Source organism: Felis catus, chromosome C2 (assembly GCF_018350175.1).
Source record: "Felis catus isolate Fca126 chromosome C2, F.catus_Fca126_mat1.0, whole genome shotgun sequence".
In the NCBI taxonomy this organism is placed as follows: Eukaryota; Metazoa; Chordata; class Mammalia; order Carnivora; family Felidae; genus Felis; species Felis catus.
The window spans coordinates 20,630,864-20,649,532 of NC_058376.1; the positions used below are offsets into that span (position 1 = coordinate 20,630,864).

At 37.2% G+C, this 18,669-nt stretch overlaps 1 long non-coding RNA gene across 1 annotated transcript in view; it reads right to left on the bottom strand.

Annotated features, from left to right (window-relative positions):
• Positions 1–18,071, bottom strand: part of LOC123379893 — a 41,099-nt gene extending 23,028 nt beyond the window's left edge. The window contains exons 1-2 of the long non-coding RNA XR_006584911.1: positions 17,846–18,071; positions 5,329–5,486 (exon numbers count right to left, since the gene is read on the bottom strand). This is a non-coding gene — a long non-coding RNA (uncharacterized LOC123379893). The remainder of the gene's footprint in view (positions 1–5,328; positions 5,487–17,845) is intronic.
• Positions 18,072–18,669: the final 598 nt, after the last annotated feature.

Sequence of the window (18,669 nt, forward strand, 5' to 3'; positions counted from 1 at the left end):
GGTGCTACAGTTGGACCCTACAAAATGGGGGTGGTGGTAGACAGGGCTTGACCTAGTGACCCAGATTCAGAAATACAGGGGCCCTCCTATTTCTTCACCAAGGTATAACTGAAGTTCATTTACATTTTATTCTTTACTTCTGTGGCTGGATTTGCAAAACAATAATTTGCAAGATAATATTGAGCCCCACCACAATACAATACAATTAAGTCAGAAAACAGTGTTACTCATATCTGTTTCAAAAGGTGGCACAGAATTCCTTAGCCATGGAAGCCCGTTTATGGCCCTCATTACATTTTAAAATTTAAATCCACACCCGCCTCCAATTTTTTAGTCGCTCCCCAAAGGAGAGTAAGCATTCAATTGATTTTAGATCATACAAATTGTTCCTAATTAAGTGAGTCCCTAGGAAGTTTAGATACTTGAAATTGAAAGATATTTATTAAGATATTTATTCAGATACTTGAAAATGAAAGAAAAAAAAGAGTTTGAGCTTTACTGACAATGGATAACTGAGAGTCCAAAACTGAAACAAGCAAAGCAGAACAAAAAGCACTTTTGTAACTGTTTAGTAAGCCTGAAAAAAGGCAACATTGTTGACGTTTCTGCCCCGCTCTAGTTTGTAGCAAAATTTGTAAGACTTTTAGAAAAGGAAGTGCATACTGTGTTACCTGGATTTGAGTTAAGTGAGCATGCCAGAAATCCATTTTGCCCATAAAATTTTATGACCTCATGCCTCTGATGGGCTGCATAATTAAATATTTGTTAATTTGGAATAGTTTTTTCTAAGTATAACTGGTTTTGAAAGATTTCTTTTTAAAAAAAACAGTATACTGTTTTCTCCTTTCCTTACTTGAGTATTTGTAAACTTTTTGGAAAAAAAATAATTGCTTCTTAGAAAATTGACTGGTTGATTTAAACACCATCGTGAGTAATGGGGCAAAATAGTTCGTGGAAAAACCAGTAGCTAGCATCTTGTGTTTGACAAAGAGGCAACTCAGGGCTCAAATCTCATGCACATTGGTGTTCAAGTAATCAAAGTGCAGTTGCTTTCAGATCCTTGTTTTGATAGATTTTTCATTGTGTGTTTTGATTAAATGTCTGGCTGATTGATTGATGGGCTTTTTCTCATTGCACTGAATTGATCGTGAAGGTGTCTGCAATAGAACTACTGTGTTGGGTATTTTGTAAATGGATTCGGCTGTTAGTTCTTTTTAATGTAGTTTACAGGAGATTACAGATCACTTTGGGATTGGGATTTCAAGGCTGTATTCCAGTTCCACCAGTTTGAATAATAATTTATACTTAATATTTAAAATACATATTGTACCTCAAGTTGGAAGATAAGACCTATGACTATGAAAACTTGCATTAACATTTTAAAGCCATGTGGTAATTATTTAACTATAAAATATTTTATCAATGAAAACTTAATAGCCATTCACATGCTTACTTCCACAACCACATAAATAATATTAAAATGTTGAAAGAAAGAAAGAGGAAAAGAAAAGAAAAGAAAAGAAAAGAGAAAAGAAAACCACCCAACAAGTTTGTAGTTCTGAATATGTTTGCAACAACAGGATTCTAGACTGTCATCACACTTACGTTGACCATGTGACCTAGATGTTCATGGATTCTGTAGTCAGTGTGGTCAGTTTAAAACTTAGCTCCACTGGTTGGTAATCAAATGACCTTGAGCAATTTACAAAACGATTCGATGTCTCAGTGTCTTTACTTGTAGAATGGAAAGAGTGATTACATCATACTGATGTCAGGAAAAATGAGTGATTAAATGCCCTGTGCACAATCGATACTAGTGTTTCAGATCCATTGAGCCTTAGAGAGAAAGGCATACTGGCAGTGTTAATAGTGAAATCCTTAAGGTTCGACTTTTATGATAATCATGCAATAGGAGTTAAAATATTTTATGTAATATTCTCTCCACAAAAAGTTGTTATACCCAACATGGGTCAGGCTAAGAAGAAAACTATGAAGACAAAATCCTTTTCTGAATAACTCAGTTAAAAGAAGACAATATGAGAAACTAGAAGTTATGAAAAAAGATATTAGGATAAGAAGCATGGAGGCCAGACCACTTGAATCAATTTAGAATCCACTATAATGATAAATTAATTAAAAAAAAAAAAAAAACCTGTCCTGTGTTTCACGTTTCATGGGCCCTTTGGAATATTATTAAAGAAAAAATCGGATTAAATCATAATGATACTAAGAGAAGAACAGCGAGGCTCAGAATCCCTTACCCTCCCACACACTGGGCCCAAGATACTCAAGAAAAAGTCCTATCCTAGGGATAGGTCTGCCTGTTCATGAACAATCTTTTTTTTTTTTAATTTTTTTAATGTTTATTTATTTTTGAGAGAGGGAGAGACAGAGTGCAAGCTGGGGAGGGGCAGGGACAGAGAGGGAGACACAGAATCCGAAGCAAACTCCAGGCTCTGAGCTGTCTGCACAGAGCTTGACGCGGGGCTCGAACTCATGAACCTTGAGATCATGACCTGAGCCGAAGTCGGTCGTTCAACTGACTGAGCCACCCAGGCGCCCCATGAGCAATCTTAATTGAACAAATATTTATATGGGTTGACATACTGTTTATGAGAGGAGGGTAAATCCCTGGGAATTCTTCAGTTTCTTAAAAAGAGTTCATCACATTCCTGCAAGGCCTATTTTGAGATACAATAAGCAGTTACTATGCAGTAGAATTCAGACACTAGCTATTTTATGATGGTCAGGAGAAAATGAGAGGCTTTGAACAAAAGGAATAGCTTAAAGATGACATCTAATTTAACTTGAACACTTAGAATCATATGCAAACAAGTGTCTCACTTATTCTGAACAGCCTTTGTAAGTTGTTTTTATACGTAGAAACAAGCTTCTTCTGAATAGGAGACACGGAAATTTGCTAGAACGAATGTAGTTTCGAGAGAGGGTAATGGGTTTTGAACAATGGCTTGGATGTCTAGTTGTATGACTTCGGCAATTAGCACATTTCTTAATTCCTCTGAGCCCTCCTATCTGTAAACCAAAATTTACTTTGGTAATTAATGATAGCAGTCCCCGAGTGCTTGGAACTGGAAAGGGTCAGAATAAATGGTCATTATTTTATTCACTGGAATGAATAAGTCAACAAATTCTACCTACAATGGAAGAAGATTTCCTTTTTTTTTTTTTTTTTTTTTTTTGGTCTTCTTTCGGAAATAATGCTTGGACTTCCATTCTTGGCTAGGTTTCCATTTGTTTGTATCTTCCCCTCTGGAATGTAAGTTTCTCTGGGAAGTGGAGAATCACCGAGTCCAGTGGTTCTCAAAGTTTAGAGGTTCTCAGGTTCCCCTGTAGGGACGGTTAAAACACATACTGCTAATCACATCTTCAGAGTTTCTGATGCCATAGGAGTTCCGTGGTGTCAGGGTCCAACACTCAACATTTCTCAGAATCTCCCAGAGGATGCTGATGATGTAAGGTGGGAGGTAATAATGAAGGTAGTTTTGTATGGGGCGCCTGGGTGGCTGAGTCAGTTGAGCATCCGACTTCGCTTAGGTCATGATCTCGCGCTCTGTGAATTCCAGCCCCGCGTTGGGCTCTGGGTTGACAGCTCAGGGCCTGGAGCCTGCTTCTGATTCTGTGTCTCCCTCTCTCTCTGCCCCTCCCCCATTCATGCTCTGTCTCTCTCACTCTCAAAAATGAATAAATGTTAACAAAAAAATTAAAGGCCACATAGATTTATTGCTTTTTGGCAGATTTAGTCCCATGATATATATCCCTCTCTACTGGTCACAAGAGGGCAGCTTAATAAAATGGCTATCCACGCCTTATAAATATTTGCAAGTTATAGGTAAGCAATCTTCTAATAGCAACAAACACAGCAAACCTCTAAAAAGATTGTAATTAGCCCTTTTAAGTGATATAGAGAATTGAAATAATCATCAATAATAAGCGGGGGGAAGTCCAATAAGTCAGCAAGTTTTCTCCATAAAATCCAATGTAAATTATACTTGGGAAAAAAAATTTAATTGAGGTACCAAATACAGAGTTGCTACATTTTACATTTCAGGGACACCATAAATGCTTCATTCATCTACTCTACCATTGTTTGATTATTTACACAACAGAAAAACTCTTATCTCCTCTTAGGAGTGATAATGATTTTCACTGAGGTCATTGGCTAATAGGTACAGGCACAGCAGAAAAGACTATGAAGGTGTGTTTGTTTCTCTGCTTTTTCTCAAATTACTATTTTACTCTTTGCTTTTTAATCAAAGTACGGATAAAAATTGCAAGTTATAGTGCATCGGTGGCCATATGTGCACTCACACAGCAAAAAGATTTAAGTTCTTTGCAATATTTTGCATATGATAGTAATTAATGGATACAAAAGGAATATCGGGGGTAACATCAGCTAAATGATATGGAGAAGAATGAACGAGCTGTGTGTACATGTGCGACTCTGTGACCTTAAGTGCCATGTGATAAACAAATGCTTTCCTCCTATATAATGTCTTTGTAAATTGTGGAATTGGGACAAAATGCTTTGGTAATTAGAGATTTATTAAAATTCAACTAGTTAATAAAAGTTCCCAAAAGAATGACTTAATAACTGCAGTTCTATTTTGCTTCCCATTGAAATTCCTGGTTGCTTATTCAGGCTATTTTGTTAAATACTTGCTATTTTCATGTAATATCTGCAAAAACAATAAAGTGACACAATTATTAGAGCCGGTACATTAGTTTAGCCAAGCAATCAGATGCAAAATCGATGTACAAAAGCATTTTGGCATTCCAACACAAAGTCATAGCTAACTCTATATTTTCTTTCTTTTTTTAATTTTTTTTTTGTTTATTATTTTTGAGAGACAGGGTGTGAGTGGGGGAGGGGCAGAGGGAGAGGGAGACATAGGATCGGAAGTAGACTCCAGGCTCTGACCTGTCAGCACAGAGCCCAACATGGGGCTCAAACTCACAAACTGTGAGAAAATGACCTGAGCTGAAGTCACAAGCTTAACTGACTGAGCCACCCAGGCATCCCTAACTCTACATTTTCATAGAAAGATCTTATGCACAGAAAAATCTATGAGGTTTCTAGGAATATGTTTAACATGAAATGTTTAAGTTGTATACAAAGAGATTGGAAAAATTTAGCTAAAGACAAAAAAAAAATCTTTTGGGAGGGGGAGATGTCATGGTTAATTTTATGTGTCACTTGACTGGATGCCCAGTCAGCTGCTTAAACGTTTTTTTCTGGGTGTATATGTGAGCATGTTCTGGAAGAAGTCAGCATTGACTTTAGTAGACTGAGCAAAGATTCGAACTCACCAATGTGTTGGGCATCAGCTGATCCTCTGAGGGTCTAGACGGAATAAAATAGGCAAAGGAAGGACAGGTCCTCATGCTGTCTTCTTGAGCTGGGACATTCATCTTGTTTTGCACTCAGATATGGGAGCTCCTCCTTCTCAGGTCCTTGCATTCTGGAACTTAACCCAAAAGCCACTCAGTTCTCAGGATTTTGTCATCGAATTGAATCATACCATTGGCTTTTCTGGTTCCCCAGCTTGAGGATAACATGCTGTGGGACTTCTTAGGCTCCATACCATATGAGCCAATTCCTAAAACAAATCTCATTTTTTATCTATATGTGTCCTATTGGTTCTCTTTTTCTGGAGCATCCTAATAAAAGGGATATGACACATCCATAACTAGCGATATGTTACATTGAAAGCACATCTGTTTTTTATCAATCCCTATGTTCAGTTAAATCATACCCAAAACTTCAACAGAAATTTGATAGACTTTGTTTCTCCTCATAGGAGGAGAAAATTGGCAAGAAAAATCAAAACTACTTTGAAAAACAAATTAATTAATGGGGATGAGTTTGATAGGCTATGAAAACATGCTACAAAACTACATTAACTAAACAAGTTGTATTGGCACAAAATAATAACTAAACAAGTGTGGCAAGTTAATCACTGGAACAAGATAGTAGTTTGGGATCAGTTGTTTGAAAACAGAATAAAAAACCTTTAATAAGAAATTTTTCATTTCTAATCAGGGAAACGTGTTGGCCATTCAAGTTTTTCCTTTTGAAAATTGGCTATCCATAAAAAAAAAAAGCAACACATTTACATTTCATATAATATACAAACATAAATTCCAGAATGGTTAGAGTAAGAAAAGGATCATAAGAAAAGCCTCCTGAACATTGAAGGCAAAACACTACCACTGTTTTCTATTGTGTCATGGAACATTTAGGTTTCTCGTTCTTGGTAAAATTGATCTTGGCTTTCCTGGCCAACTGCCTTACAAAAATCTTTAATGAAGCCAAGTTCCTGATGCTTGAGATGTTTGTGTCCTACATGCTTAGGTCACCTTCCTTCCTGTACAAGACAGCATCAAGTAGTGAATGGATAAAGAAGATGTGGTGTATACACACACACACACACACACACACACACACACACACACAATGGAGTATTACTCAGCAATGCAAAAAAATGAAAGCTTGCCATTTGCAACAACGTGGATGGAACTAGAGGGTATTATGCTAACCAAAGTAAGTGAGTCAGAGAAACACAGATATCATACATGTTTACTTATGCGGAATTTGAGAAACTCAACCGATGAAATAGGGGAAAGGAAGGGAAAATAAGAGAAAAACAGAGAGGGAGGCAAACCATAAGAGATTCTTAAATACAGAGAATAAACTGAGGGGTTCTGGAGATGGGGTTAAATGTGTGATGGCATTACGGAGGTCACTCTTTGGGATGAGCACTTGGTGTCATACGTAAGAGATGAATCACTGGGTTCTACTCCCGAAGTCAAGACTACACTGTATATTAACTAACTTGAAAAAACTGATAAATACACAAGTAAATAAGTAAGTAGGTAAATACATACCTACATACATAATACATAAATACATAAATAAATAAGAGAGCTTCAAGTGGAAAGGTATGGTAGCCATGGATACCCAGGACTGAGTTATTATTGAGATGTATCTTTAAAACCAGTTAGAAACCCTTAAAACTTTTGTCTAAGTCAATAAAACGGGGAGGAGTTCTCAGCCATATTAACATATCCCTTGAATCAGGGGACAAGCATAATAGAGTCAGCTTCACATGAAACCCACGTCAGTCTTATCTTTTTTCTCTGCCATTTTGACATTGAAAATTAGAATGATAGAAAGCTTTAACCGATGTGGCATATTTTGTTTAACTGACAAAGTTATTTGTTAGACAGTGCAGGTTAATGTGTTAGGAAAGCCTGTGGTGAATTTTCTTGGTTCCCTGATCCCACTTCCAGTTTTATGCATTTGGGAAATCTTACTCTTGGCTTTGTTGCCCTGGACCAAGCTTTTAGAAGTCATTTACCTTAAACTATATATCGGATTTTCTAAACTAAATCGAAATTTAGTTTCTATTAAAAAGAAGTTTCTATTAAACTAAATATCAGATTTTCTGCCTCATTCCAACCTGAATAGCTGACAGTTCAAATGCATAGGACTCTAAGGATTTTCTCATATCTCCCTTGTCCCGTGACTAGTCTTCAGCTGCTGTTTCAATTTTTTTGTTTTGTTTCTAAACTTTCATACTTCTCATATTGTGCCTTTTTTTGATGTCATAGACTATCTCTTTTTCACATTTATGTGTGATATGACCAGAGGACACAATTGGACATTTTTAAAGTAGATATTGACTTCATGCTTTCTTACAACCTTTTATTGTTGTTATTACTATTATGTTTATTGTTACTATTATTAAGCATCTAAAACATTTACAACAATTCCAGGCAGTATAATTTTGATCACATCTTTTTTTTTCTTCTATTTCTTACTCCATTTTCATGATCAACAGCTTTATGGTTTTATTCTACCCTAATTTAAATAAGGCTATTGCTGAATGTAATAATAATTCCATTGATCAATACTAATTGTGATCTCACTCTTAGTCAAATCTATAACTGTCTGCTATATTCGACAAGATACCACACACTCTGATCGGGGTTTATTCTTACCTCTTCTTCTCCTAACACCCTCTTCCTCACTCATTCATTTGTTGGTACTTTCTTGATGGCCTTCAAACATAGGAAACTTGTTTTCTTTTCAGGGTCTCTCTGTTTGATTTTCCCCGAGACCTATTCACAGACTTTATCTTCAGATCATTCAAGGTTCTGCTTAAATGTTACTTCCTCACAGAGGAGACCCCTATCACCTTACCTAAAATAACCTTCTTCTTCCCCAAGATTTTCCTGACCTATTGTTTTTGAAGAACTGGCTTCAGTTATAATATTTCCCAATAAACTTTTATAACAAAAGTATATCAGGTAATACAGGTAAATAGTTAACCTAGTGCATACTATATGCTAATTATAGTATTTCCATTAATGTTAGTTTGTGATCCTTACAGCGTGTGAGAAGTGCTATGAGGACAGGGACCACGGCTTTCTTGCTAAAATGATACCACCACCTCAGGATGCCTGGGTGGCTCAGTCGGTTAAGCGTCCAACTTCAGCTCAGGTCCTGGTCTCACAGTTTGTGAGTTCGAGCCCCGTGTCAGGCTCTGTGCTGACAGGTCAGACCATGGAGCCTGCTTTGGATTCTGTATCTCCCTCTCTCTCTGGCCTCCCTCACTCACGCTCTGTCTCTCAAAAATGAGTACATGTTAAAAATAAATAAATAAAATAATACCACCAATGCCTGCCCAATGTTAGTAGTTCAATAAATATTTGTTGAATGGATGAAAATGAATAAAAGAATGCATGAAAGATAAAGTATATATGTATACATATACACACATATTTGTATTTATTATATTACTGTCTATATACAGTAACATACAGTATACACAGCACTCACTATATTATCTATCTATCTATCATCTATCTATCTATCTATCTATCTATTATCTATCTATCATCTATCTATCTAACAGCAGTAATAATAGGTCTTTTGACATACTATGTTGGCATTAATCAAAGTAAACACCACATTTTGTGAGATGATCATAGGTATTATGTTGTTTTAGATCTTTTTATTTTCAGGAGTGGGTAACTCAGTAATTTCAGTATTTCAGAACTCACAAGGATATGTGAAGCTTCAGGTCTAGAAATTTTAATAGTTATATCTTACAGAACAGGAGATATTTGGTACATGCCTCTTAGAGTGTTATGCTGAAAATGACCTCACTAAAAGTGAGAACACGTCTGGCATATCTGATAGCCAGGAAATGTTGGTGTTCTTGGAGGAGGCTGGAGGGCAAATCTGTGAAGGGCTGTGGTTGTCCGTTACCTACAGCAGGTGTCATCAGGGCTTCCATCCCTGGCACGGAGACTCCATAAGGGTACATCTTGGGCTAGGACTCATTTATAGGCACATTGTCTTCTGGAATTGCCGTTTTTAAAAAAAGATATATTTCAGAGCCCTCTTCCAAAAACCTAACTCTCCCCACTTGCCGACTTAGGCCAACTTACACTTCTAAAATTACTCTGAACTTGCTCTTGATTGCCAATATTTTGTCTGGTCCACAATCAATGTAATTTTGATGTAATGTGAAAAGATCGATAACAACTTTGAAGTTTTCTTTTCAGTATAAAAGAAACACATTTTCTTTCTATTGTTATTTTTGCCAAGAAAAATAGTTAAACGATGATGCTAAGATTTGAAAACCTACAATACATGTATTTGACATCTCTGATTAAAAGGATTTTAAAATAATCGTTTCAAGTATATCCTTAAGATGGTTTTGAAATTTGATTTTTCGCCCCTACGCTTGAGTTTCAGCAGACAAAAGAATGGGCCTACATACATTTTGATATGAAAGGGCCGTTTGGTAATATTTCTTACAAATGCAACTACTAAGCAAAACTGTATAAAACAAAACAAACAAAACAAAGGAAAACAATCTCATTAAAAATTGTATGGAAATTTCATGGTTGACTTCCAGTTCTGATTCATGACTAAGGGTATATATTTTGCCCTGGAAGATGCCCAATCCTCACAAGTTATTGTTCTTAAGCTGGCATCTCAGTTTCACTTACAGGAGATCATTTTAATGTTCTAGCAGACGAGTGGTGACTGCATGGCACGCAATGTTATGGGACAAAGCATTCCAAGATTATTTTACCTAATCAACCACCCACCCTCCGCTTTGGTGTTGAATCGATCCCTTAGTCTTCAACGTTATGTAGAATTCTGTGTTCTTGATGAAACTATTTATAATTCTTCAAATATTGGAATTGCTCAAGGCCCCATGGGTAGAAAAAGCAAACCCATTCCTAGAATATGTGTTGATCTTAGTAAACATGATCCACTGTCTTTTCTAAGATTTGAAGGGTTCAGTGCAATAAACTTAACAACAAGTAGATGGTTGGTCTCCTTGAAGGATGAACATTTCCGGTACTAAGGGTTGATCTTTGTGGATAGCTGACCGATCATTGAGCAACGACGGCAACTTGCTCCAAGTTGCTCCAACTTGCTCCAAGGACCGTCTTGGTGAGTGGGAACACATGTTGTTACACTCTGTGCAGACTTCATCCCTGACACAATGACCAGTTCATTCATTCACCCGTTCTGTCAGCACTGGGGTGGCAGATGACACAGGCTGGCTGATGCCAAGTAATAGAGTCATACTGACTATCCAAATGTTCAGGGGTTTTTCTATGGTTAATCCTTTCTGGTGGTTGTTAACGTGAGTTAAAAGAGCCCCACCCTTCATGACCATAAAAGTCCGTCTGCATGCCTCCTCTCAAACTTTAATTTTCTTTATATTTCCAATTTTTCTTTGTCCTTTAAGCCACATGGCCAGGTAGCCAGCCTAATAAGCAATTACTTGCTCTTATGTCTGTGTAGACACTTACCACATGCCAGTTCTCTTTTCCTGCATATTGGATAACAGGTGCACTGCTCACAACAGCACCCTGGGAAGCTTTCTCCTCATTGCCTTCTATGTGAGGTTGTAATACCACAGGATCCATTTTTGGATTACATTTATATACTGAGCTAACCGACCTTTTATCCAAGCTTGATTTTTTTTTACATCCTCTGGTCATCAGAACCCGCTATGAAGCCATTCTAGATACAATACCTCTATTGTACTGACTTGCATCTTCCCCACCCAACATATGCACGAGTGGGTCTAACAGACCCTAACTCATATGGAATTCTCTGGTTGCCTAACCATTTGATAATTCATTGTCAGGTACATTGTCAGCACTGGTAGGGCCCACGTTCTAAGGACTGCTTTTTCAAATGTTGCATAGTTTTCTTCTGCAAATGATGTGGCCTTGCTCCAGAGTTCTAAGGGACTACATTTTAATTTAAGTCCTTGCCGCACACTTCATGTAATATCTTTCCCAACAGCACAGCAGATTGGATTGCACTTTTCTCCTCTGGCACTCACACCGAGTTGGGAGCCTAAGTTTTCCATGTTGCTTGGTAAATGAGTCTGGATATTATTCACATGTGTGAAAGATGATGACCCCAGAATCTAAAGAGTTATACAAAGTAATGTGCTAGATCCTTGTGAGAGATGAGAGATGCATACGTTTGTTCTCCATTTTAGATGGGGCATCAGACCCAACATTCTTTTGTGTGTATTTTCTCTGTATGCTTTGAAATTACAATGACAAAATTGACAAGCTACAACAGACTGAAAGCCTAAAGAATTTACTACTTGAATCTGAAAAAGTTTGTCAATCTCTTTATCTTCCCAATATTATTAGTCCTTAAAACCATCAACAATATGTTAGGCTCCTGTATCTTTGAAGGGCTGTCTTCTACTGTATTAATTATCTATTATTTTGTGACAATTTTATCAAAAACTTAGCAGTGTCAACATCATACATTTATTATCTCACCATTTCTGTGGGTCAGAAGTCTGGGTCTGGCAAAGCTGGGTATTCTACAAGGCTGTAATTTGCGGTTGGCTGGGAATGTAGTCCCATCTAAGGCTGGTGATCTTCAAGCTCATGTGGTTGTTGGAAGCACTCAGTTTTTTGGAAGTTATTATACCAAGATCCTTGTTTTCTCTTTGGCTATTGGCCAGAGACCTCCCCTCATTCCATTGTATGGCCCTTTCCATATGCAGGTCATAACCTGACAGTTTCCTTCTTTTTTTAAGTTTATTTACTTATTTTGAGACAGAGACAGTGGGCATGAACTGGGAAGGGTCAGAGAGAGACAGATAGAGAGAATCCCAAGCAGGCTCTGCACTGTTAGTGCAAAGCCTGATGCAAGGCTCGAACTCACAACCATGAGATCATGATCTGAGCTGAAATCAAGACTTGGAGGTTCAACAGACTGAGCCACCCAGTTTTCATTAATATGTTTCTTCAACCGGTAACTTCATTAATATGTAACATAATCTTGCACATGTCATCGTGTTTATTCTGTCACCTTTTCTTTAATCTATTGATTAGGAGCAAGTCACAGGGCCTACCCACACTAGAAGGGAGGTGGTTACACGGAAAGGTAAATACCAGGAGTGTGACTGTGGGACCATGTTGACGACTGGTCTACAATATTCACACTTGAAAGCAAATATATTTTTATGGAGTTCTCCAACATTTTTCCACTTCTGGCTTATCTGGCTTGGTTGACATCCACCCACACAGTGGCCAGCTGCAATGTCCTGTCTACTGTTTCAACAGTCCACATACTTTGGGATAAAATTACAACAAAAGGTGGAAAGTTAATATGGCCCTGGAATAATGTGTGAAATCATCCTCTTGTCTATTTAACTTTAGTAATAACTATTTCTGGTCCTCTTTCCTGATAGTAATGAAAAACGTATGTATTCATAAGATTATTGCCCACTTACGAGGTGCCAGAAACCATGTGCCCTGCCACATGTGACACAGCAGCTACAATAGAGGCTACTACTTGATTATTTGGAGTAGTTCGCTGTCAGCCATGAATTTACATACATTTTCAGTCCCTTCAAATAGGTGAATTAATTTGGGATCTGGTAAGGAGAAATACCCAACATTAAGAATCCATGGCGTAACCCATCCCAAAATAATCCATCAGCCTAAGGTGACATTAATGTGTACTTTTTTCTCCTGCTCCCCAGTAGACGTTATGTTTTTTTTTCATTTACTATCTTGGGGTGTATGCAGTTTCATCAACTTGTTTGGGTCTTCCCCACTCATAGTTATCACCCCATGGGTCAAGTGACCGATATGAGGGATCTTCCAACACCAAGTGCATCCATTTCTATTATAATTCAGAGAATGGGGCACTGAGTACTAAGTGGTTTTGTAGATATAGGGGGCCCACTATAAGCTAGATATGGCCCCCATTTGTCTTCACTCTAACAAGGATATAAGGGTCAGTTTGTCCCTACATCCTCTAACATTTGGGTCTTCCCCTTTCTTCAATTCATATTTAATCAAATATTGTTTTATAGATCCCTTTGTGAACTCTAAGGTGAGTTGCTATAGGATAGATTAGTCTTGGGGTGAAAATTTCTTCCTAATAGAGAGTCAAGTTTTCCTTTAGCCCATGGGTTCTGGATTGAAAACTAGCTTAAGTCTACAAACTAGGTAGGGGTGGTGTCATTTTATTTTGGTGACTGTCTTCAGCTCTCTATTTAAAAAAAAAAAATAACATTTATTTATTTTTGAGACAGAGAGAGACAGAGCATGAACAGGGGAGGGCCAGAGAGAGAGGGAGACACAGAATCTGAAACAGGCTCCAGGCTCTGAGCTGTCAGCACAGAGCCCGACACGGAGCTCGAACTCACAGACCGCGAGATCATGACCTGAGCCGAAGTCGGAGGCTTAACTGACTGAGCCACCCAGGCGATCCACTTCTCTGGATTTTGACACTGTCCTTCAAAGCCATTATAGTCTGGCATTTCTACTTCAATTAATCTATACCATCATTTTTTTGCAAGTTTTCAAGAGCCTTTGTAGGCGTGTTAGTACTGCACCCAGTGTGTTTGCTAGGATGTTAACTCCTATATCAAAAGAGTATGTTCCCATATTGGTAAGCTATTCTCTATTAAACTTTGTGTAGGGTATCCTACTTATTCAGTACACCATAGAATACAGTACCATAAACACTCTTCTACCCCCTAAATGTATATATTAGCCACATCCTGGAGTTCTTCCACTTGATAATCTTCCTTAGCAGGGTCAATATATCTACAACTGGCTATTGGTCAGATGGCCTGCAGGACATTTTGAGGTAGATCCTGAAGGGGTACAGAATTGTCTCATAAGATATGAGGACATTTATATCATGTATCCACATGATTTTAATGCAAAGGGAGAGTGGCTTTATGAGCTGGAGTTAAAATGTAAACTTTTTTTGTAAAAAAAGAAATCAAAGCAGACCCCCCCAATAATGTGCATGCATATGAATTTATGTGTTTTTTAATGTGTACATGAACCTTGTGTATGTGTGCCTGTGTGTATGTGTGTGTATTTGTGTGTATAATATGATAATTCCAGATAATTTGCTTCAGTCTAAAAGAAGATTCTACTGATTTACTTTATAAAGAAGAAAGAGAGGAATTAAACTCTGATAAAAAAAAAACATAACTAATAGAATACTGCTAGGTAATAAAAAGGAATAGAATATAGAAACACATCATTTTGGATGGATGTCAAGGACTTCATGCTAATTGAAAAAATATATAAACCTCAAAAGGTCACATAATATACAATTCCATTTATATAACATTATTGAAATGTTATAGAGATAGAATTATAGAGATAGAGATAGAGAATTATAGAGATAGAAAACAATATACTGATTGTTAGAGGTTAAGGGTAGTATTTATCTGAATTATTTAGAGAAATATAACCAAATATAACCATATAACTAAATATACACTAAATATGTATATTATTTATATATATTATATATTGTATATATTCTCTAGAGAAATGCGACCAATAAATATATACATTTACATGTGTATGTATATATATGTATATAATATATATACATATATGTATATATATATGGCACATAAATGCTAATATATATTACTACATAAAGACATATACTATAAGGAATTGATTCACATAGTTATGGAGACTGAGAAGTCCAAGATCTGCAGTCTGTAAGCTGGAGACTCAGGAGAAACTATGGTTTAGTTCCAGTCTGAATCCAAGTCCAAAAGAAGTCCAAAAGAAGACTGACATCCCAGCTTATGGACAGGTACATAGAAATAATTCTTTCTTGGTCTTTTATTCTGCTCAGACTAAGTGGATAAAATGGATTAGATGAGGTGCAGCCACAGTAGGGAAGTCAATATACTTCATCCAGTCTACCACTCAAATGTTAATCTCATCCAGAAACCCCCTCGCAGACACACCCAGAATAACATTTGATCAAATACCTGGGCACCTCAAGACCCAATCAGGTTGACATGTAAAATGAACCATTACAGGAGATGGGGTGGAGGGTGGAGTGAAGGTGAGATGTACTACAGAGGGGAAACATGGGGGAGAGTTTCACTGTGATGGGATAGCCCTGTGTCTCCATTGTTACTTATTATACCAAACTTCATATGGGATAAAATGGAATCACACTGTGCACACACATTATCCAAGGTCACGTTCATGATTTTTATATTGCGCTATAGTTGCATATCATTGGGAAAAAAAATAAAACTAGTTACACCGTTCTCTCTGTGCTACTTTTGAAATTTCTTATGAATCTATAATTACTTTTTAATTAAAGAATAACTTTTAAATTTCTTATTTAAAAAATTATTTCATTGTTTTAAGCATTGAGAAAAAAAACCCAGATTACCCAAAAAAGTCATATTCAAGATGCAATATAATATATGCAATATTTCTCTTAATGATTGACATTCTAATCAATAAAATTATTAAGTTATTTAGTACAGTATTAAAATCTAATCAATGATTTGTTAGATGAATATTTATAGACCTCCAGAAATGTATTTTTACTTAGTTCAAATTCCTGAGTGTGCTTTTTATTTTTTTAGACCTACGGGCATTAAAGTGAATTTCCTTTTCTGAGTGGTTTGATGCACCTTGAGACCAAATGGAAATAATAACAAGTTTTCCCAGAACCATACCTATTTATTACTGTGGTGATATATAAGATATTATCACCTTGGAAGGTGAGTTGATGTCTGATTTACTCCCAAGCTTCTATTGTTCCCTTATTTTATACCACAGTTACTTGTTAATGCCAGGGATCGATACCCCATGCCAAAGGTTTAAAATAGCTTATGTAAAACCAATGAATCAGGTAGGTAGTAATTCGTAAACACTTATTGTGCACATACTAAGAAGACAGTTTGCAAACCAGGAGCACTCACACCAGGACACAGAATGAGGCTAAGGGGTATACTTTTATAAAACAGCTTATATAGTGAGAAAATGGAGACTGCTTATTCTTCACAGTGATTGGTTACAGTATTACACTTTTCAGTGGCTACCTCATATCAGCCTTGTGAAACAAGCCAAGTTTTGCTTATCATTTCCAGAGGCAAAAACAAGAAATGACCCAGGTCAAGTTAGCCTTGCAAAATACACTAAATTAAGCTCTGCCTGCGCGACTAAACTGTCTCTGTCCTCTCTGGGAACCTTCAAGGCTGGTCTCTGTCTGTCCTTGATTTTAACACCTGCTGAAAATAAGAAGCAAAAGGGATTAAAAACTTGAATCTAAGCCAACTTCCTGGAACATATAGCAGTAGAGGGTTTTTTTAAATGATTATATAGATGGCAATATAGTTACAAGAGTTCTGTCTAAAGTAAAGGCATCTTATCTTAAGCGGATGATGTTTGCTGAGCTGACAGCCTTTTCAGCGTGAGTCCAGACCAACAGTTTTATTCACACACTTTGTTTACTGCTTGAATTCAAGAAAAATAAAACAAGGCAAAGGAAAACCAAAGGCAGTATGGCAAATGAAAACTGAAAGATTTCATGTCTAATTACTACCTACCTGATTTATTGGTTTTACATGAGCTATTTTGAGCCTTTGATATGGGATATAATCTGAAGCTTTGGGTTTGTAGTTTATGTATTTCAAGATTTTCCTCTTTCGTTATGATCCTAATGATGTGGAGACACAATTTCTAATTAATGCAATGGTGATAACATAAAACAACAAATAAATCACAAAGTGGACTTTTCAATTATTCTAACAGAATCATCTCAAAAAAAATTGGGTCTACCTTGTTGCTTATGTTTCTGGGCAAGTGGAATATCATAGGCAAGCGGAAGGAGGGTTTTGGGGGCAAATAACTGTCTGAGTTTCATTTTCTTCCAACATCAACGTCTTCTTAAAAGCAACAACTTAATGTCCAGTTCTCATACCTTCAGTGGTCACTCTTGTCTTTATAAACTGGATAATATAAAACATAGTTTGGGTTGTCTCTTTGTGTGTGATGGCTTTAAGGTCTTGATTTTTATACAGTCTTGTCCCGGGAATGATTATATTTCCAACAAATTCATCATAAGTACCTCCATGTCCTCTGTTGCTTGAAACTCCTACTCTGAGCCTCTCTGATGATTACTTTTTATTTTTGAAAACCATTTCCCCAACCAGTGGCCTTGTGCATATATCGTTATATATTACAAGCAAAGCCATTCCTGCAAACACACACACACACACACACACACACACACATACACACACATGCTCTTCACTAAAGAAAAGCCTGGATGAAGCTAGGATAAAAGACAAAAATAAAAATAAATAACTTTCTGAAAAATTGGGAATCTGAGAATGAAAATAAAATGCAAAATAAATAAATAAATAAAAGTGTGCGCGCGCGCACACACACACACACACACACACACAAACTGGCTCCTAGGTTTCACTGTTCCTATTTTACCAGGATTTCTTACCGTCTTTACTCCGTGGCTCCCTCGACTTCCTCCAGCCATTTCTCAGGGGTCAACTTTCACTTTTCAGGAGTCCAGTTCAACTGTATTGTTCCTCTGCAGAGTGCAAATCCCACATCATGAACTCAGAGAGTGAAATGCATTCTTCCTATCCCCAGATTAAGGCCTGCTGCTTTGATGTGTCCCTGAGTGATATCTGAAACAGCACTTCCTTCAGAGGAAAGCACTACTTGGACTTCTGAAAGTTTTATGTGGTCTAGAGCCAGGTTAGGTGATCACAGGACATGATATATCTTTCCCCGGGCAGCATTCAAGGCTTCCCTGAGAATTATACTGCCTGTTTGCATAAGCTCACCAAGTGGTCCATCTCTTAGTTGAGGAAGGGTCTGTCCAGAGATAAACTTCAATTTCCACCCAGGAAAGCAGAAGGTACATACATGACCAACTACTTGTTTGTTTGTTTGTTTGTTTGTTTGTTTGTTTTTGCAGCTCTATATGTCAAGGATCTGTCTTTGACAACAGAAATGAATTGTTGATAACTTTAAAATAATAATTTGTTCCTGCTACATGAATGGGTTGGCCACTAATGTTGCAGCTTTGTCTTTTGGGTTGTGTCTATATGTGTGTGCATGTAGGTGTATTTATTTGTTTTGGTGGTTGTTCATCAATATAGTTAAGCATCCGACTTCGGCTCAGGTCGTGATCTCATGGTTCATGGGTTCAAGCCCCGCATCGGGCTCTGTGCTGACAGCTCAGAGCATGGAGCCTGCTTCAGACTCTGTGTCTCCATCTCTCTCTGCCCCTCCCCCGCTTGTGCTCTGTCTCTC